Consider the following 22497-nt stretch of genomic DNA (forward strand, 5'->3'; position numbering starts at 1 on the left):
CAAATGTGATGTGAATGGAAGAAAATGAATAAATAGCACTGCTAAAAGAAAACCGAGATATTTTTGAATGGAAGAATAAAATTTTCTGAAAGGATCATGCATATTTATTTACTGGAATGAAATACTGAAGAATACTTCCGATAGATTTATTTTAATAATATTTTTCTATCCGACAAATCCATTAAACAAAATTACACTACAATATTTAGTCACAGTCAGCAACAGCAATTATCTTTTTAACCAAAAGAAAATAAATGTTGTATATAAATTTAATATGCTAAAATTAAGTTTACACATTTCCAAAAAGAATTTTCATTTCCATACTGTTCCAAAAAACAAGAGCTTTCCATTAATCTCACACTAAATGCGTACGTGGAAATTCCAGTAACAAGTTCGACAAATAAATAAATAAGAAAAAAACTTCTTGCAAAAATAAAACGATAGCAACAAAACAAAAGCAAAGCAAAAAGTTCGCACTCAGAAAGAATCGATCTCGTGAGCCATGGAACTAAGCGAGACGAAAAGTATCCCACTCAGTTTCATTGCTAAAAATGTGACTCCGGAGCTTTTCATGCGCAGATAGCTAGCTGTTTCCAGAGGACAAAGAGGAAACACGAAATTCAATACTGATCTTCGGTGCAATTCTGGGACGCCATTAAATTTCGATTTGTATTGGCTAATCGAAAATATTGAAGCACGGTCTAATATGAATACTGCTAAGACAATATTCAGTAAAAATTTGTCATTGTGCCATAAGAATCTTGTGTGTTCTTCATTGACTACGTAAATAATTTTTCTTATGATAGAGTATGTGCAATTTAAATTTCAGCGAAAAAGGGCAAGCTGAGCAAATTTCGAAGTTGCTGAATTTTATTTTAAATGTAAACTGTTAACCGCGTTCAAAACTCCAACTGTTATGTTACTTGGAGTTATTATGTCCAATGTTAATGTATTCGTTCGACGGTTTCCGCATTCGGCAAAGTTGTCATAAATGTTCAATTATAAAATTACGTTTCCTATTCTGAAGTTGATTCTGAAGTTCGCGTTTAAAGAAGATTTTGTATATTTCCAGTTAGTGTATTTATTATTAAGGTGGTGATGATTTTTAATGTTTTCTTTATTTGTTCAATACAGTTTTCAATAAATTTTCATTTATTACACCTATTGTGTTCGAAAAACGAAAGCTGAAGTTTATTTTGCTAAACGCCATAAATGTTTGTCTAACACAATTATCTTTGGTTTTTAAATGAACCAACAAATTTTTAAATAAAGCAAAATACAATCCCAAACTGTGTTGATTTTATTAAATGAAAATAAAGGTATATCAACATATGGAGGGAGGAGAGAAGAAAGAAAAAATAAAATTTCTGATACTTCGATTTGGTTTATTTTGATAATGGATACCTTCTGATGGATTTTGATAATGGACTTTCTAAAGGAAACCAGCTCGTATACACGTGGGGAAAACCACGAAAACGCCCACGCCAGCCGGCCCGTTCGCAGTGACTCGAATCCCGAACCAGACTAACGGAGTTCTGCGACTTTTAACCACTCGCCCGCTGTGGATCCTATACTTCGGATATTACTAGATATCTTTACGATAATCAGACAATATTTACTTAATTATGCACTAATTTCGCAGAAAAATCTGAGAAATTAACTGAAAAGAAAAGATACCTTTTCTACCCCTCTTATTACATTTCCCGCCGGCAAAATTCCTTTTTATACACGGGTCATTCTTGGTAAAGTGTTTTATTCTACATGTTTGTGCTCAGATCTGAATCTATATTATTTATAGGAGCGCAAGTCAAGCCATGAAACATGGTAGAACACAACAAACCATATTCACCTGCATAGGGAGTTCCAATATCCATGTTTCATAAAACTTTTCAGATTGCTTGTAAAAGACTGACAGTAACCAGAAGTTTTAAATACACTGCCTTTATATTTAGCAATTAACTCTAACTCATTTCTTTTGAAAAAATAATTATATTGTAGCAGCATTTTACATTTAATTCATGTGGAGCAAACACTCTTTGTGATATACAATAAAAAATATATTTCAAGTGGAATTTTTGTAAATGTTTCTAATAAATATTCGATTTCGTTTTGGCAGTGGTTTTTACAGTAAAACAATTAAAATATGCGACTTGTACAAAGCTTTCGTTAAAAAATAGAATTTGATTATTAACTAAGGAAATGAAGACAAATGACCTTGATGAATTGTTTCTTTAATAACTACAAGTCTTGGGTTTTTAGGCGATTCATAAGTGACAAAGAACTAGAACGCTTTGGAAAAATATTTAACCCCAGGATTAGAGGAATTCGGTCATTTTTAGTGACGAAAATGAATTCAGCGTTTTTGACAACTACGGATGTAAAGCTGTATATAGCTTGCTTGCCACACAAGATGTCAAGTACACGATACGATATCGGCTGTCAAATACCGCGCGGTTCTTTTCGAGACTTGGGTTAACAAAGAATGTGGTAGGGTTTAACACAGATAATGGATAGCATAATGTACAATAAGGGGTACCTCGATATTTGAAAGAATGATTTAAAGACTGTGGTAAAAAATTGTGTTTAGACTATTAACGAGGTTACAGTCTTAGCCATTAAGGTAAAATTGTGAAGTTATTACTATTAGATTTGACGGCAGAGCTCGCGCAACCGGTGCAGCCGCATCGGGCGGCAAAAGAATTTAGAGAAGCACCGGGTGGCAGAAAACCTAGTGCCGGCCTTGGATCACTGCAGTCCGAAGTTACATACGATGCATATTTCTGAAGACTTGAATGAATATGTATGGACTTGGACAGAAAAGGGTAAAAGATACATCACATTACAACGAAGGACATGACCAAAATTTCTGCATAAAACGCAATAAATTACAATATTCAAGTCAAAGGTGACCCTCGGTGTTCTCACTCTTGATTTTAAATTACAAAAAAAAAAAAGATTTTCTTTTGAACTAAATTTCAAAACTGCATACTCTCCAACGATACGTTAATGAGAATGTACATAAAAAATTTTATTGCCAAGTAAGAATTGCAAGGCAAAATTCCATATGGATGGATGTCTAGAGTATATTCAACTTTAGAGCTGACTGTATAAAATTTAACAATATACTTTCGGTTTACTAAAAATAAATTAAGTGCATGTATTAGATGTTTTTGTCAGTTTTGCATTTTATGATGCAGGTTCACGAGCTGCAATACTAGTAGAGCTGGAAAAACAAAGTTTTGGGATAAACGTGTCTCAAGTTTTCCTTGGGTTTGAAATTTCGCTATCACTCGCTCAATTGATGGATAAAGCATTGTTAAATGAATTCACAGCAGTTCTGTAAATAATAATAATTATAAAATGTTATACTATGCCATAAGTTCGTAACTCACAATAAAAAATATTTAGAGACAAGAAGAGTTTTATAAATAAAGTTACCACACTGTGCCATGTATCACAAAATTATAAAATGGCATTCTTCTGTTTCTGTGCTACATCATCAATCAAAATATAATAACAGTGAACAATTTTCCCAGGAATAATCTACATTTACGTAATTTTCAAAAGAGAACTTTATGTTTCGAATTTTTAGATGGTTGTAAAATGCTGAATGGTTGTTGCTTGCGCTTAAATTTTATAGATCGTCAATTTCCTTTTTTGATATTGCAAGAAATGTGTTGTAAGCTTCTTGTCAATGTTGCGTCTTGGAAGGAATTTTTCGCGTATCGGAAGGCTTTCACATCCATAGTTTTAATCTGTCTCTTTAAAAGAATCTTATAGAAGAAATAATTCCATGGATGTTTTTCTGCTTTCACTACAGAAATGTCATTGAGTTGGACCAGCGTCCATTGCTAATATTCACAATAAAATTTTGACGTGCCTTATCTATAAGATTCTTCAGTAAAGTTATTTGGCGCCATTTGAGAAGTGTCAGTACTGCAGCCAATGGAAGCGATTATACCAAACAATGCAACAGCGACACTAAAGTCGTCAGTGCAGTACTGAATCAAAATATATTCCACTGCTGCTGCCGCAAAGACGATAATTTTACAGTGATAGGAAATGTCATAACTCAATATTCGGTTCTCCAGCATTGTAGCCCACGAGTAATATGTATTCTGCACTGTTAAGACAATGCAAGATGCATACATCGAGACGTGCAAAAGCAAACATATAGATGTTACATGTGCCTCATTTTCAATACGAGAGCGTACGTTATTACTATTTTCGAATTTATGCGCTACTTATTTGACCAAGAACTTCCAAACCCGCAGACAAGTTGATGCGAATTATTTTAATGGTCACCCAGATCTTATCCCTATCTAGAGCTGGAAGATAAGTACGTGGATTATAGCAACGAAAACAAAAAGGGGGCACCTCAAGAAGGTCCCTGGGAATCCTGGAAACTGGGCACCACACAAATTTCTCATTGCAGGTTTTACTATGGAATTTATGGCGCAGCTAAGCCAACATCGAGAGAGAAAGAATGGAGCAAAAACAAACGTTATATTGCAAATGTATGTGAGGGCACCAAACGTGGCGGTCAGAGACTCTAGCTGGGGCAATGAATTGAAATATGCAAAATATATTTACTGATTGAAACTCAGAAATAAATTAACACTGATAATTCGTAAAACTATATGCCCGTTATTACAATTTATTTTTTTTTTACTTGCACTCTATTTTATTACATATATAAAGCAACAGTTTTTATATATGATATATAAACCAGAATTTTCTATCATTCTTTAAGTCCCGTTAACTCTTAAATCACAGACTCTCCCACTTTTTATTTTTGGAGCGCTTTCCAGTATCAGTGAGAATTCACCAATAAACGAATCGATGACACCTCTTAAACTAATAGTTCGACTTGGTTCAATTTCCGGCGAATAGATGGACTTGTATGGTTTTTGGTACTTTCTCACGTATAACATAATGTACATGACATATCCTTTAAAAATTCCGCCATGCAAGAATCCCTTCTTATAAGCAGATAATCAATTAACTAATTGACTGACCAAATAATTTGTAACAGAAATTTCGCGGCCTGTTTTCTGTTTTCCTCTAGCTCCTAGACATGACGTCACCTTCCCGATCTTTGGACTGAGACAGACGTATGCTTTTTTTTTTTTTTTTTTTTTAAATTGCTTACCTTCCGTACATATTTTTACGCTGAATATTTCCGACAGTTCACATTCAAAATTAGATAAAATTCAATTTTACACTAGCTTTGGTTTATACAAAAAGTCTACGGTTTTTGAGAGAAATGGACTTTGGGGGTGGGGGGACTTTCCAAGAAGCAAAAATATTCGGCAAAAAACCCATAAATATTTCATTTTAAAATAAATAAATGATATGAAGCAAGATGTTTCTTTTATTATATTTTCAAACAACCCCGTTAAATTACTTACAAATTACCTTTTCTCGATAATATGGATACAGTTAACTCCTGGTTTAGAAGTTTATAGTTAATCTGAGGATAGTTACAAAAAGGGGGGAGAAGATTAGCTCATAGTTTGCTAAAAATTTGCATGTATTTTCAAGGCGTTTACGCTGAGGAATAAATTCTTACTATTACACAATTAAATTAAATCAGTATTCCAAATAAAACTAACACACTGCAGATAACAGGAATAGACATCGTTTGAAAAGAAACCCTAATTTGTAATAATAAATGGCATTAAAAATTAATATTTACAAAAGATCTTAAACAATGTGGTACAATTCAAACTAGCGTGATGGAATTTACTGTTTTTTATTGTGCAATTTTATATATATTCCGGATTGCATGCAATTAAAATACTATGGATTTTTCTTTTTCATACCTTTTCTGTTTTCATTCAGACAGTATCGCTTTATGCGGTATTATTTTTTACAGCGTTCGCAATGAAAAAACGTAACTTATTTTTTAGACAGCTTACGGTTAATTAATAGTTGACAGAAATTACAAGAAACAGTACGATTTTCTTTATCCTGCGAGGCCTATACTATAATCCCGAAGAGCCATTAATATTGGAGAATAACAACAAAATACTGGAGAGTTGGTTGCGTAGCCCAAAGAATTCTTACAGTTGTTTAATCTTTCCTCCTAACCTTTGTCCAAAATTACGTCGACAGTCGGTGATTTTTAAAAGTTATACATTAGGATATTTCTGCAGCACTGGGAAAATGGCGAGAACTAGGAACCTCTGTTGGCTTTCTTCTTTTCCTTCAATACTCTAAAAAAAAAAATTTCTGGCCGTCTAGGCATAAGACTGTCTAGACGACGTCGTCGTCATTTAATAGCTCCATACGCGAACGCGATAACTAAGTTCATTTAAAAATGTACTCAATAAAGCTTATGAAAATATTAATTCTTGTATTTTAAGTCAACAGATACAACACTACTGCATTAAACGAGGAAAGCTGCATCGATGTCTTCTCTAAAATATATAAGGAAAACGTGTATGGTTAAATTTTCACTGTAAAAGAAAATCTAAGAGTAACAAAACAGGAACTTACAGACAATCCACGTCGCATAAAACCCTTAGACTGATTTTCCAAATTAAAACAATCCATTATTTATATACAATAGTAATACAGTGAGCAGTGCTCTTTTGAAGACCATTTTTCGTAGACGACCATATCTGAAAGTGATCAGCAATTCTGTGAACATTATAAATAACAGGGGTTTTATAAGATATTTCTCCGGCCTTCTTAGAATGCCGTCGTGGTGCAATGGTCAGCACGCTTGGCGCGTATTCGAGAGGTCCGAGGTTCAAGTCTCGGCAAGGGCAGTGCTCCTTTTCACGTCTCCTGCAGCGAAATATGAGCGAAACTGTCTCTACAGTTTCGCTCGAACTAAAATAGGTGCTGGCTGATGATTCTACAACACCAGGATTTGGCGATTGGGTCCCCTAATTCCCAGTTGCCTTTTAAAAGGCGGAGTATATAAGGTATTTCTCCCGCCTTCTTAGCATGCTTTGGTCAACACGCTCGGCTCGTATTCGAGAGGTCCGAGGTTCGAGTCCCGGCGAGAGCATTGCTCATTTTTCACGTCTCCTGCACCAAAATAACCTAATGTCTCTACAGTTTAATCCTCGAATAAGGTACAGACGGGATTTGGGACATTATTATGAGCAGTAAACGCGTATTTTTGTGTTGGCGACAATTTTAAAAATCGCGCCAAGGTCGTACCGTATAGCAAGATTTTACCAATACAGGTACTGATAATTATAATATTTTTCTTTATTATTAAAAAAATTGCTTTTTTATGAAAATAAATAGTTTATCATTAATTTTATCTCTTCTGAATGTTAGTGTAATTTATCATGCAGATTTGATTCGACGATTATGATAAAGCCCTCTTTAAATCATTAATCTTAAACTAATTACTTATTTTATCATTTTCTGTCCGCGGTGCTGCCAGTAGTATATAACAAATAAGCATTTAAAATAGCACCAAAGAAGCTCATTCTGTTTTGACGTTGCTGCAATAGGTCACACTTATTTCGAAACTGACAGTTCAGAGCATGTACACATGTATTTAGATTTTTATTCAGTATTCTTATACATATAAAGTTCAAACTATATTAAGTACTTACGCATTATCGCAACCACCTTCGCGGAAATCGCCAAACTCTGGCAACCAAGCGCATAACAGTTCTTTAGGTAACCATGTCCATTGTAAGCTGCAATCCGAAAATTCACCGAATCACCTTTACTTTTGTAGAAAATTGCCTAACTGCCCCACGGTGGTTGCACTAATACATAAGTACCTTATATTAAAAAGAAATCGATTAACCGAAAGAGGAAAGCCACGAAGATAGACTTGGTATTTTTGAAGCTACTAAACGAATTTTATATTAAAAAGTTTTTGAAGGGGAAAAATAAAAGTTATGTGCCTTGAGCAAAGAATTTCCGTGACCAGCACGGTATTGTCTACAGTAAAAATACGCCCTAATTACAATTATAAAATTTTGTAAAACTTTAAAATTGCCTATATATTTTTTCTTTTGTTGTTTCAGTTGTATTGAAACAATATAACGGTGCATCGGTTATTACTTTTATTTTAAATACAGATATGTGTTCCACCTAAATTTGTTCCCCATAAATATGACTAACATTCCAACTTCAATTCGTAATTTAATTACATTCAAAATAAAAATACACATTTATTTTTTTGGCTGTCGGGTAATCTAATAATAAACACAAATTTATATACAATAATAAAATTATTAAAAAAATCTATTATTTTATAAACAACAAATAAAAATTTTATGTTCCATTTATCCTTTATCTGTCTCAAGACATGAATCACTCTAGAAGTGGAATAAAAAATGCCCTACCTTCTTTCAAGATAGCCCGAAGGTTAGCAAAGAATACGAACGTCATGTAGGAATGCGACGATGTCAGAAATCCGATGCAGTCAATTCCCCACAATACAACGGAATGAAAAGTACACCTTCTGCAATTCAACTTCTCTGGGGTACAGGCGTGTATCTTGGACTCCGGTAAACAACACACTGAACTAAAGTCTGTGGGAACTTTGGACCCACTTGAAACGCCCGATCGGATGGCTACCCTATCCGAGGTCGACAGACGATGGAGTACGGCGAATGAGAATGATGTCTCATCGAAGGAATATTCCGTCTGATTAAATATTCAAAAAATAGACGGGTCAGAAAGCAACTTCTGTCAGAAATTATCTTCTCTAAATGATTTTTATTCCATGAATGATAGCTGATACAAAAGTCGATCCAGAGGTTATGGGATTCGCGATAACAGCATCAATAACAGTACAAATTTCATATATTCTCTGAATTTACATGTCATAATAAATAAGCTTTCGCTGCTTCCAAATAACTATCCTTTTTAAAAGAAATGAATTAAATAGGAAACATACGAAACGGAATAAAATACACATTTTTCTCTGAATCACCGTCATATTTTTCTCAGTAATATGTAAATCCCTACTTAATTCGTTGTATTGCAAAATATCACCGCTTTAAAATTTTGAGCATTGGAAGATTATTCAGAGGTAGAAGCACATATCAGAATTCGAAGCAACTAGAATTCACAAATGAGTAGCCGAAATTCCATATGGTAAATTCCCTTTACTTAAAGCTCCATCAGTCTTCAACTTACTAAAATGCAACTTAAAAGTTCTTCACTAATAATAAAATAAGTAAACTTGTAATATGATGCTTTAGTCTGATGTCCGAAACGTGTTTACGGTTGTGCCTTATCACAAATTGCGAAATGTACATTTTTTACTGGAAAATACGTAAATGTGAACTTTAAAAATATCACAATCAACTGTTTTCAATTATCAGAAAAATTAACGCATACCTGCTGATGTAAACTTCAACTGAAACCTGGAATTCGGCCCAGATACAGGGCTGTCTATACATCAAGAGCTTTTAACCAAGCCTAAAAGAAAGTGTCAAAATCGGAATCTTTTTTACGATGGACATGCTTTTCTTCCAAATAAACACCGTCTTCTAATTTTAAGAGTTAATTGTGCTGCATTTGTAATTGTTTTATGTCTTTATAATAACTGGCGCTTAGTCTTTCAAAACAATCTTTGATAATTGTATCATAGATTAACTTCGAAGCAACTACCGTATTACTTGGAATAACCAGACTTTTTTTTCAAATTTTGGCAGCTTTGTATTACGCTAGACATATTTTTTTCCAGTGCCTATTAAATAATCGTGTATGTTTTTATCATTTTTCCATTTTTAAAATCTTGCTACACTTAAAATTCAAAGTCAGCTTGACTTAGTCCAAATGGCGTTAGCCAAGAAGGGCTATTAGTCTCAAATTTGGGCTATTAGTCTCAAATTTGGGCTATTAGTCTCAAATTTATCAATCTCAAATTAGTCAGTTGCGTTGAATCACTATAAAAGTCTGAATAACTTTTCAAATTGTTGCTAACAAATATTATAGCCCTGTATTATATTTAGAAAAATTAATAAAATAATAAAGAATCGGCGTGAACGTATGCATGTTTTCCGCATTGTGAAAACGATACTACCCAGAGACATAAAATTCTGAATAACGTAGCCCTCCATTCAAACATGGGCACCTGGAAGCCCGAATTTGGAATTTGTTATTGTCTATTTGATATTTTGTAAAACTTTCTAACGAATTTTTGATTAATAACTCAATGATTTCAAAGTGAAGAAAAGCAACACTGCAGGGAATAAAATACTTTTATCTCTAGCGCTAGAAACTGTTCATCGGAAATTCTAAAGATATGCTGTTTTTAAATATTTTCAGCCCAAAGTGGCGGTAATCCAAATGTCTCGAAATGTGTATGTGTTGTCTGTAAATGGAGGGGGGTGGAACTGAAACTGAAATAAAAACTGGATAAAAACTGAAAACTAAAACTTTCAGACTTATTTATTTATTTATTGCAATTTTAAAATGCCATTGAGATTTAAACTCGAAGTATAGACTAATTTAAAAGCCCTCAAATATAACGTCCCCTTAACAAACGAAGTAGGTAAGGAATTAAAAATTTGTAGCGTGTGTATATATATATATATATATAATTGCGTGTTAGTAGTTTTAAAAGTGTTCAGCAACACAAAGAAATAATAAATTAACTAAGTGAACTAACTGAACTCACACTTTTTATAGCGAAATTGAATTTTTTTTTAAAACTCATATAGATATATATATATGATCACTAAGCAGACATCAAAGATTGAAAATTCTACACGCCGAAAATAAAATACTTGATGATTCGCCGCTGAAATACAAACTTGCAGACAATTCCGTAAATACTTTACTTCTGAATTCTTCTTCTACATATCCACTATTTTATTTATGATGCGGAAGGCAAGCAAAAAGTGGGACAGAAAACATTTTGCTAATCTAAATATATAGAATATAGGAACTTGAAAATATATTTTCTTAATCACACAACGATATAGATAATAATGATTGTCACCAGCAAAAATAACAGGCCAGTTGTAAAATTAGATAGGAATAAAGCTTTGGTTCAAGTCAGTTTTATGCAAAAACAAAACATTTAATGATCTCGAGGGAGATGATATCGGATTTCTGTTCTTCTGAATAGTTTTGCTTCCTGATAAACGATTCCATTCCTCTCTTCTTCGGAACCCGTTGAAAGTTTCGACGGACGCGCTGCCTTGGAAGGCAACAGAATTTTCCTAAAAAATTAGTGTTAAACGTTGATTTCAGTAATATTTGCAAGTAAGTATATACTGATCTCAAAAGGCTCAGTTCCTATGTATACTCTTAGTATGTTACCTATCGTACATGAATTGCTTTGCAAAGGGAGCAACGTCACATCACATTTCTTGTAATATAGTAACTATTATAACATTAACATCGTTTTAGAAGATATTGCTGAGTGTATAAGCTCCCGAATAAAAGCAACATTCTGGTAAGCTTTAAAGCTACGGATGCACATACAGGTTGTTGCAGCAAAACATTCTTCATTTTGTGTTTAAAAACTAAAAATGAATCCAAATTGCGTACATTTTATTCTAAAATGGATACATACAGCTCAAGATCCCGTTACACTAAATCACTTGAATATATATGGCAAAAACAATTCAACGCATGGTGCAGTTTATAAGCACAGAGTTTTTATCTGACGTTTAATGACAAGCCCACCAGCGGCAGAGCGGTAAAGTGGCTGAACACTAATGGTTCTGTTCGGGGTTCGAATACCACTGAGAATGGGCTCGCTGCATGGGTGCTTTCGTGATTCTCCCCATGTGTAACGTGCATATAGCCAGTTCCCCTTAGAAAGTGCTTCCACGAAAGCACCCCTTCCCTTAGGCAGATAACCCTCGAGGCTTTGTCGTAATCATATAAACCAAAAAAACTAGCAAATCATTTTTTATGAGTTTTACTATTCCAGCCCCTCCTTTATATTTTTTATTTACTCTTTTTCTATTTTAAATTTTAATTACGCGAGTTAAATTCTTAAACTGACATTCAAGTGGTATTTTCAATTGCGTCATAAATATCAAAACTGCATTAAATATTTATAACATATCCGATTAATTCTACAATTTCAAAAATGAACGGCTTTTGGCTAAAATGGCGCTAAGCTGCAGTTTATAGCTCATATCACAGTCAGAGTTTTTTTTTTTTTTTTTTTTTTTTTTTTTTTAATATTCCAATATATTCTGATAATAAATGAAATACAAATACTTATAACCAAAATGATTTTTCACTTTATTTATCGTTGCACTCACGATCCGGAATGATTCATTATTCCAACACATTTGGAAATTCCTACAAGTTTTATAGTAGACTAATGTATACTCTCGACAGCAAAATAGGTGATACAGAATTTTCTTCTAATTATTCCTATACCGTAAAATAACCTATGCTTTCTGCAGTGGATTTTAATCCATAATTTTGTGCAAAGAATCGATAATCCAAAATAGGCGAACACTCGCATGCTTACTCGGCGGTGGCATTCTAGCCAATAAGCGAGGCTGTTGTGACGTCATACATTCAGCAGCCATCTAATTTCACTAAACTTCGTAGAAGACAAAAATAATGCGAAGATTTTATTTTGAAAATCCAATACATAAAAGCAGGTCTGAAAATATTTATTTTTACATTAAAAAAATTCAAAACTGATTCTGACCGTGAATAAGCACTTACAGTTTTTTAAATCCTAAACAGAGCACACATTAAAACTCCGTTGATTAATAAATTAATGAAAATGTATTCCTTGAATATGTGCCATTTTTTTTAATAAATTAAATTTTATATTCCCAGCTAGGTTCAAACCTGTGCGTTATTAGTCTATAGAATAAAGTTTAACTTATATAGCTCCTAAGCCGAGTTTTCTAGTGTTTCAACTTTTTGAATCGCGGCTGTTTCACATACATAGAACAATAAAACTTCTCCCTTTTTGGGGTAAAAGGGATGAGTACGTTTTGGTTTTGTTTCCATAACTGAGTTAATTAGGCAAGTTTTTGGTTAAATGAACGTTGCATTTAGGTCATTATTATTAAAGACAAAAAAGAGAGAAGTTCTACGAGGAACATGCCAAAATACAGTAGAACTTCGACAAACCGAAGCTGAAGGAAACTTTCGAACAAATGTAAAGTTCCAGTTGAATGATCGGAATACTAAAATTTTCTTGAATTATTCAAATAAGAATGCGAAGAAAAAAAAAAAAAAAAAACACTATCGCTTAATGTTAAAAACTTAATAAAACTTTTAAATATAATCTGAAAACTGCGTTTAATAAAAACAAATTAAAGAATACAGTTTTTAAAAATGCTCTTACATTTATTAAAAAGCTATAAATGATATTTAGTAAATGCAATGCATGGTTAAAATTCTGTTGATGTGAAGAAAATTAAGCCACGATCTACACAACAAATTAAAGTCAATATTCGGAGAGCGGTTCAAGAGTCAAAATCTCAAATTTTAACAAGAGTTAGAGAAAATTACCTCGTCAGAATGTCAAGTCGTGGCTTACAATGACTGCTATTTACCAGATGTTACTTCTCGTAAATTGGCAACACCTATTTGAGAAACGGGATTCAATAGTAGCCGCTGAGTAGTTCGAACTTGCAGACAACTAGAATCATACAGTAGACCATGATTATGCTTCAGGCTTAACAACCACTTAACAGTTTTTACCTGTAGTCGAAGGGCTCTTAGGCCATTCCCGTTAATTGCAAATTATATGCATATGGGCCGTCTTATAGACGAAGAATGAAATCTCTTCGAACAAGGTGATAAACAAAATGTCACTGGGTTTGCATGAGATATAAAACGTCATTGAGAGGTAGAACAGAGAGCGCTCTTGGTGGAAATTGTTGTTGGACACTATAATAGAATGACGTAATAGAAAATACATGATGCAAAATTAAAATAAGGCTAAAATAAATTATTTACTTCAAATATCATGTACCGTGAAATGGCTACAGTAGGTTGATAAAAAGTCCGTTGACACTTATAAGAACGTTTCATAGTGAGACAATAGTTGGCAAGAATAACAATATTTGCATAGTCAGAGTTTTAGAAAAGAAATTGTGTGTACTGGTATGCACACGACGCTACTTTATGTACTATAAGTTGCTAGATACAATCCTGCATGTTGCTACAACCGGTTAGTAGGAGATTATTGATACGCGGAGTATAATTACATTATTCGTTATGATTTAAATAGCAAGTACTAACTTTTTTTCTCCTACTGTATTTTTCTTTTTAGAATTGTATGCTGAGATTTATGATGGAAAGGTTCACTACGAAGCAAAAGATGAAAACTTAAATTTCTTTTTAAAAATTAGAATTCTATTATTTTGATGTAACAAGCGTATTGCAACTTATTTAAAGTTTTCAGAACATGCTTAGGGCTCCAACAATTTACTGACTGGTTCCAGATTTTCAGCGACAAATCACATAATTTATTGATCTTCGAAATTTAAAACGACACTGTGACTACCAGATTTAAACGGCCGTAACTTTTTTCCCTCTGGGTTACTTAAAAGAAAAAGCGTACGCAAGTCAGTCATAAATCATACAACAGCTTATAACCAAATATCAAGACCAGCCATTTAAGAGTCAGAACTTTAACAAGAAATACAGTGAATTCCCTTGCAAGTCGAGGCTAACAATAGCTGCCATTTTCGAAATAAAATTTTTTAAACATTATGTAAATATATTTCCATAAATTACATTTACTGTTAAGAATAGCAAAAAATAATAATGTTAAAAGGGGGAAAAAACTATTCAATTCCATAAAGCGCCAATTTACATTTCCAAATTTAACAAGCTGATTTGAGGATTAGTTTCAAGAAAGAAAATCCAGTAATTGCGTAATAATTTTGGCCGATTTTATTAGAAAACATGCTGAAAGACAAAATATCCGGCTACCTCTAATACTGCAACAACCCCAAATCCTTTTTAATCAATGCTTTTTTGCTGGGCGAAAAAATGCTTCAAATTTCATGCAAAAGTATTCCTAAGAAGATTCGTGCAGGAAATTTTCAAGATTTGCGGGATTCGGAGATTCCATTGTCCCATCTCTAATACGTTTACTTAAATAATGAATGACTTTTTATCAAAGAAGTTCAAAAACATTCGTCATCCACTGCAAATGGAAATGATTAGCAGCAGCTGTATGAAAATCGCGTACAGAATGACTGACGGTTAAACTCAAAGAACATATTAAAAACTTAAATTTCGTAAGCTATATTTTATACATATTTAATCCTCTCATTTACTAGAGAAATTTCGATATTCCGATTCCCTCACGCAGTTAAATGTTTATTGTATTAGCGGATGATAGTGAAAACCAGTGTTTACTTCCAGATACTACGCTTCTAGAAAAGTAATGCTGGAGGCTTCTAAAAATGAATATTGCTCATGTCGTATAACTTTCTTTTGTCTCTTTCAGATATACTCTTTTACTTTTATTTTGCACCCACCTGGCTTAAAAACGTTCATTTATAACTACTATTAATCCCATTTCAGTGACCGTGTCGGCTCGTGAATGAATGCAAACAAGAAAATAAAATTCGCTTTGACATTCTACAGTCAAGACGGCGCCAGAACCGGTGCTACCGGTGCGGCAAAATTTTCCGAATTTAGGAAGGAATCGGGAGGCAGAATTTCAAATTCACAGAGTTTGCACAAACGGGTAAAAGTTCTAGCGCCTGCCCTACAGGAAATCCACATAGTTTGATAACTTAAAAAAACCTGAGAACCTCAGATGGTAGGAATAAAAATTAAAACATTTTCAGAAAACTGCTAAAATGATCTTGAAAGATGATGGTCAGTTATTTCTTAATCATCTCATCTTAGGGTAACTTAGAAATAGTAATACGAATACGTTATTGCAGACCGTACATGGGTTATATTAATTTTCCCTTCATGTTATGGCCAGCGAAAGAGAGAACTGCCATATTACGTTAGCTCAGCAATTAATATCTTTCAGTTTTACCGAAGAATTAAACAAGGAAATTGCGCCTATTCAGCAGCTTTTCTGACCAGCATTTTACAGCAGCTCCTGCATTATTTCTAAATTGTTTTTGGCATCATTTTCTTCATAAAAACTTAAACAAGCGTAGAGAGTAACTAAAGTCTCAAAACAAACCGAAATAATTTAATAATCATATCATTAGCAGCGATATTTGTGATTGTGGGATAGAAATGGATATCTGACCTTACGAATTCAAGAAATTTTGCTGCGGACCAAATAACGGAAGAACAAAATTTCGAAAATATCTTCGTGTTGCCACTGTTTCCTAGCGACTGTTTAAAACAATACATATAATTTCGACGGAATGACATATTTGCCGTTGCCGATTCTACCTTGACATTTAAACTTTGTAGTATAACCAATAATAATAATAATAATAATAATAATAATAATAATAATTCCGAAAAAAATGCGCTAAAATAAAATTACACGTGAAGACAGTGCTACTTTCAGAAATTTCCAGAAACTTTGGCTCTCTCACAGTTTTTACGTTCCATGAAATTACCAACGCCAGAAACAATATACCAGATGATGAAGCTTGAAAATGATATAAAGAAAAGAACAGGTAATTTAGGCCAAACCCATGTTGGTAAAACTACAGAATCTGGAAACGAATAAATACGCTATTATAAGTTATGCTTTACAAAAGCTTTTCTCAAGATATAGGAAATTGCGTACAATTGTTTCTAGTCACTGTTTATTTTGAATATGGTGAAAGAACCTTTGAAGAAAATTTCTTACGAAAGAGAAGGCTGGTTCGCATATATGGGGATAATCCCGAACATACCGATACAGGCAGACCGTTTGGTCGAACTACCAGTGCAAAATGTGGTCTTACTACAGTTGGTAAATGTGGACCAGACCACTGTCTTGGAAAATATAATAGTGATAACTCCTAGTTACACTTAGGCACCTTATAAAATAAATGGAGATAATATCCTGGAAGTGATGTATAATATATTAAACCGTGCATAGTTTTTGGCTTGCACTGGGATGGAAGCAGGGTGTGAAGATATCATTTTTAATAATATAATATATAACGAAAAAAAAATTTACAGAATGGTCATCTAGCAAGTTTGCTTACAAAGAAATACCAGTGATCTTTCTGTATCTGTGTTGCCATCTGTTGAATAAAACGCAATGCTTTTTTATCGCAAGTTTCTTAAAAAATGTCATTGATTATAGCTCCAGCTGTAGCAGGGGAAAGAAAATTTCCTCTGAAATTTGCTTTACAGTTGTTGTTCTTTTGTGCTCACTCTTCTAAAACCTTTCGTTGAAGAAACAAAGCACTTGAAAGAAGAAACACAGTCATCTGAAGCAGTAACAGTGCTTTAGAGAAAAACAATGAAGATTTTACACAAGTTTAAAAAAAAAGACTATAAATCCCGGTATACTATTATTTATTCTCAGTGCCGACGAAGTCATTCTCAAGATTTTTTCCGTAGCGCCAGTGAGCATGAAGAGCATTTTCTAACAAAAAACAAATTTCTTACTAATGATTTTAAAGCCTCCTAAGTTCCAGTTAATCAATGCAAAAAAGGAAAAGCATAATTTAATAAAGTCTATTATGAAGAAATCAATATAGAAAATAAATGAAGACAAAAGAATTTCTAAGTGAGTATCCAGACCTATCACAATAATATTTAAACTACAAAATTATCAATAAAATTGTAATTACAGGTGATAGATTCTCTTGGGGCATGTATATATGGCGTTAAAAAGTATTTCATTAACTATAGTAACAAGTTTAAATAATGAAAAGTATGACAATATTACTACAGACACATTTTATACGTGTCTTTTTGTTAGAGTTATCAGTAATGTACTGTTATGATTGAGATGATGACTGAATGATGGATTGGTAAAGTCTTCTTTTTTAGCGAAAACTGCACTCGAATTCGAATGAACTTTTTTAAGATTTTAAAAATACGCCAAACAACGTGTAACAGAAGAATGGCTAATATTAAAAATACATATCGCAAGAATAAATTTGCAATATCGCAATTTTGTTGTTACGGTAGATTTTATTCAAACATAACATTACACTATAATCTTAACCATTGCCCTGATAAAACCAAAATATACCTACGTCAGTCAAGCAAATATTATTTTGTAGAAGAAAAACTGGTGTAAGAGAATGAATTTTTAAAAAAAAAAAGTGTTCTATTTATATTTCCTACAATGTAATTAAAAATTCCGGTAATTCTGTTTTTAAAAAAATATACGCTAAACAAATAAGAAATAAAAAGATTCTTAACAGCATTCAATATCACTCCGAGGATGAGAATCTTTCACCCCTCTTTCTTTCTCCCCCCTTCTTGTGTGAAAGCCGCGCAAAGAAAAAGCGTCTCCCACACAGCCATCATACCAACCCACCCCGCTGCAGAATCGAAAGTGGAATGTTCGACGAGAGCGCCGCCAGTGTCTTCTCTCAAAGTCTCTCGCAAGTGGTGGGAAGACTCCTGAAGTTCGGCATTTCCCAGTGATGTCGGTAGAGAGAGAGAGAAACAGATCGATGGAGGAATTGCGTTTAATATTGCTCTGCCGGTCCCGTCTTATTAATGCAGCTTCCAGAGTCGGGCGCTACTTGCCGAGCATTTACACTGTCTATCCTCGCGGTTATTAGAATGCAGAAGATGGTTGAAGAGCTATCAGAGATTTCGTAATTTCTGTTGAACGTGTACACTTTCATTATTAGAATTTTGTATTTGATAAGAATCCAAAAAGATATCGATTAGTAGGATTTTATTAATCAATACAATCATAATGTTCCGCTCTATCTAAATAACCAAATTACTTTTAATCCATTCCCAAGGCATCATCACTTACTTTTCAGTATGCTTACAACAGCTCTAAAGCCAATGGAGGGTCCTTTTCAAGAACCAACACGGAGCAAAGATTCAGTGCTATCATTTATTAGATTAGCTTTTAACTACACTGCTGATTTAAAGTCACTAATTCTATGAAGGAGTCTACGAGATCTTGTATGAAAACTAAATTATACATTTTAAATGTATACAAAATTCTGAAAATAGTTATGCAAAATGTTTCTGTAATAACCTGTTGAGGATGAGTGACCTCAAATGAAAATCAGTGTAAGAAAATGCTAATGTAAAGCAGTTTTATAATTTTAAAAGATATTCAAAAAATGTAGAATTTTGAGTACAGTAAATATTTACTAATCCCAATTAGTGTGGGGGGGGCAACCAATGCTTGCAAATTTTGTAGTTTACAGTTAAATTTCTTGTCCTACAGGTTCGACTCTTGCACTCTACCTCGGGCTATGTAATCATATTTGGGAGCTACTATAGTTACTGGAGTTAATAGATTGACAATGAAAAACTCAAAAGTGTTTTATTATTATTATTTACATATATTTTAGTAAAAGGTTTAGCATAATCAATTCTAAGGTTATTTGTTCTCTCTGCTTGAAAACTTAAAAGCTTTATACCAGTGTTTCTTGCAACAGAAAATTAAACGCTTACCAAAAGGTATCTAACTGCTCTTAACCACTTACACCCTGTTTAAATTAACACCAAAGGTAGAATTGAGCCAGACTTATCTACTTTAATCTTGGCCATAATTGATTTTCGGCGAATTTTGAAGGGCAGGCGCTTTTATTTCCTTTTGAAAGCATTCCCATCGTTTTTCTTCATGGCATTCAATGGTATGTTTATTTATTTATTTATTAGTCCAAAGGGATTTGAATCCCGAAGGACTATTAGTTTCGTTTTGGCATTTTGCGTCGGACTCATAAATGTCGGTTCACTTTTCAAACTGTTGCCACAAATGTTAGAGTCCTGCATTATATTTGAAGAAATTAAATAATGAAAAATCTGCATAAATGTATGTATATTTCTCGTATTGTGATAAAACAACGGTACATAGAGTCATCGAATTTTGAATAACGTAATCCTCCAACGAATATGAGCATGTGGAAGACCCAATTTGAAATTTGAAATTTGTTTTATGATCGATTTCCTATTTTTTAAAACTTTGACGAATTTTTGATTAACAAACTCAAGGATTTCAAAGCGAGCAATGGCAACGTTGTGCAGAAAAAACATTTTTATCTCCAGCGCGTGAGTCTCTGTATCGGAAATTCTAAAGATATGCTCGTTTTAAAACTATTTTGCGATATTGCTGTTGCACTGGATCTTATGGTTTAAGTGCGAGGAACATGATATTTAATAAAGAAAGGTAACACACAAAATGTTAAAAAACGCCCCTTTGGACGTAATTTAAAATCTGAAACATTTCAGATTTTGTTTTTTATTTATTTATTCTTGCCTTAGAGCCAAATAAATCACTCACGGCTTAGCTACAAACATGGCACTCAAACTCTATAAGATTAAGATTTATGTGATGGCGATGATAAATGCTAAGCATAGTCGATCTCTTAAGAGGAGGAAAAGCTTAAATAAAAAGCCAAACTGCTAGCAAAATAAAAACAAATCTTATATCATTGTTGTCTGCCCTTGTATACTTTAACATATTGTCAAAAGTGTTTAGTTAATTTATAAGAGTTGACTATTTCACGTAGATTCACCGGTTTCTGCCACCATACGGAGATGGGAATTCCTTTCTCTCCAATAATGTGAAAGGAATTTCTTTTGTATGGTTCCAACATCAAGTCTATCTTTCGCGAGAGAAAAATATGCCTGAAAAATTATACAAATAATGTACGAATGAATATAGTGTTACGAGTTCGGATTATTAAATAGGCTTAATTTTCCTTTGAAAGTCTAAACAAAAACGAGACTACAGAAGACTACAAGAAACGAGACTACAGAAGACTACAGAAAACGATATATGTGTCGATGTAATATGTATAACTAAAATATTGTCAAAATAGACGTAAAATTTTAAAGCTGCTAAAACTGTTTAAAGGATTCGTTTCTTATAAACGACAAACAAATCATTCAATATAGTGTTGTGTTTGAAAAGAAATGTTGCAACTGAAAAATACTCAAATCTATAAAATTATGTACTGAATAATATCTATAAGAACAGAGCCGCAGACTATATATTTTATGATGAAAAAGAATATGTATATAATTGAAAAAATTTCCACTAAAGGATAGCACCGTGAAAGTTTTGATAATATAATTATGTAATATTGATGATTTGTACAAAAAGTTTAATCAATCGATAAGGGTAGAATTCTTTAAAAAAATATATGCAGCAGATAATTATAATTAATATTATATTATAAATATAATATTAAATAAAAATTTTTAGAACGTTACGAATTTGATTATTTTGTGTTGTAAAATTTGATGGACCAACAGTTGTTTAAAGCAAGATCCATCATGTGTTAATTTTTTAATAGAATGTCCTCGAAAATGTATTTGGACTAGCAACAGAAAAGACTGGTCGCCTTAAAAGCACTTGCCTATGTCCATAAATTATTAAGTAACCGTTCCTTTAGTTTCCAGGACGTTCATATCATGGTCGCATTCCCAGACGTCATTACAGTGGTCATTTATTTACTCATACATTGCGCATGCGTACTGTAAAGACAAAGAAGCTTACTGGCGGTGAGGGCGGTTCAGTCCAATGCTTTTGGTAATCCTCCATAACGGCGGCCACATCATCGCCGAGATCTCTCCGTTAGTCCTTCAATGTACGCTGTCGGCGAAGCCTTTGTTTGGAAAGCGGAGTGGGGAATAGAATCGGGCCAAAATATTCCTCCACATGTGGACCTGTACTCAAAATCCCCGAAAATGGCTTCAGGAAGCCATCCTCCATTTGAATAGAATCAATAAATTCCACCCATTTGGACGAAGAAAACAAATAGATTGCTACAAGTTTACTCATTGTTGAAAAATCCAACTACTGAAAGGAGCACAGAAAGAAAACATTTACGATATTATCTCCCTTTAGGCGGTTTCTGATCTTTGGGCTGTAATGATTCTCGATTTTCAAGAAGAGTTTACTCTTTTTAACCAAATGTAGAAAGGTACTGAACAGTTTTACGAAATCCACTATCTTTTTTTAAATGGTTCGGGCGATTTATTGCAGAGTCTTAATCTTTCCGTAAAGTAATACCAAACACAAAGCAAGAATGTTTAAAATTAATTAATAATTATAAATAGAATTATCATATTATATATGCGCGCTTGCGTGGATGTTGATCATAATGTAGCAAACTTGGCAGATTAAATATTCATTTTTATTTCAGTTGGTATTTTGCGGTTACAAACAAACTGGCACACTCATCATATCTGTTCTAGAATATTTACATTGTTAATATTGTTGCCCATAAGAAGACTTAACAGCATGCAGCAGCGTGACTAGGCCGAGGTGTAGAAAGAAAGAACATAGTTATTCAATATGCAAGCTAATTTAAAAGAAAAATTTCGGTTCTGGAATTTTTGAATTTCAATTTTCGGATATGCTACGTCATCATCGCTATGTAAAAGTCACATGACATGGAGTAATTTAGAAATGACGCAGCGCAAAAAAAGTTATTATAAGCAATTGCTATTTTTAGAACACAAGGGGGGAAATACCCA

General features: G+C 33.3%; 1 protein-coding gene across 5 annotated transcripts in view; it reads right to left on the bottom strand.

The window, feature by feature from the left end:
• Positions 1–22497, bottom strand: part of LOC118199119 (uncharacterized) — a 196576-nt gene that overhangs the window by 44407 nt on the left and 129672 nt on the right. Inside the window, exon 1 of one of the 5 annotated variants that reach the window (XM_035370916.2) lies at positions 8328–8480. The exons of the other annotated variants lie outside the window; for them this stretch is intronic. The gene's annotated coding sequence lies outside the window, so the exon portion shown is untranslated. Of the gene's footprint in view, positions 1–8327; positions 8481–22497 lie in introns of those variants that run through there. 5 annotated transcript variants of the gene reach the window in all.

Source organism: Stegodyphus dumicola, chromosome 8 (genome assembly GCF_044657685.1).
Source record: "Stegodyphus dumicola isolate Sdum_Otavi_A_Nest chromosome 8, ASM4465768v1".
In the NCBI taxonomy this organism is placed as follows: domain Eukaryota; kingdom Metazoa; phylum Arthropoda; class Arachnida; order Araneae; family Eresidae; genus Stegodyphus; species Stegodyphus dumicola.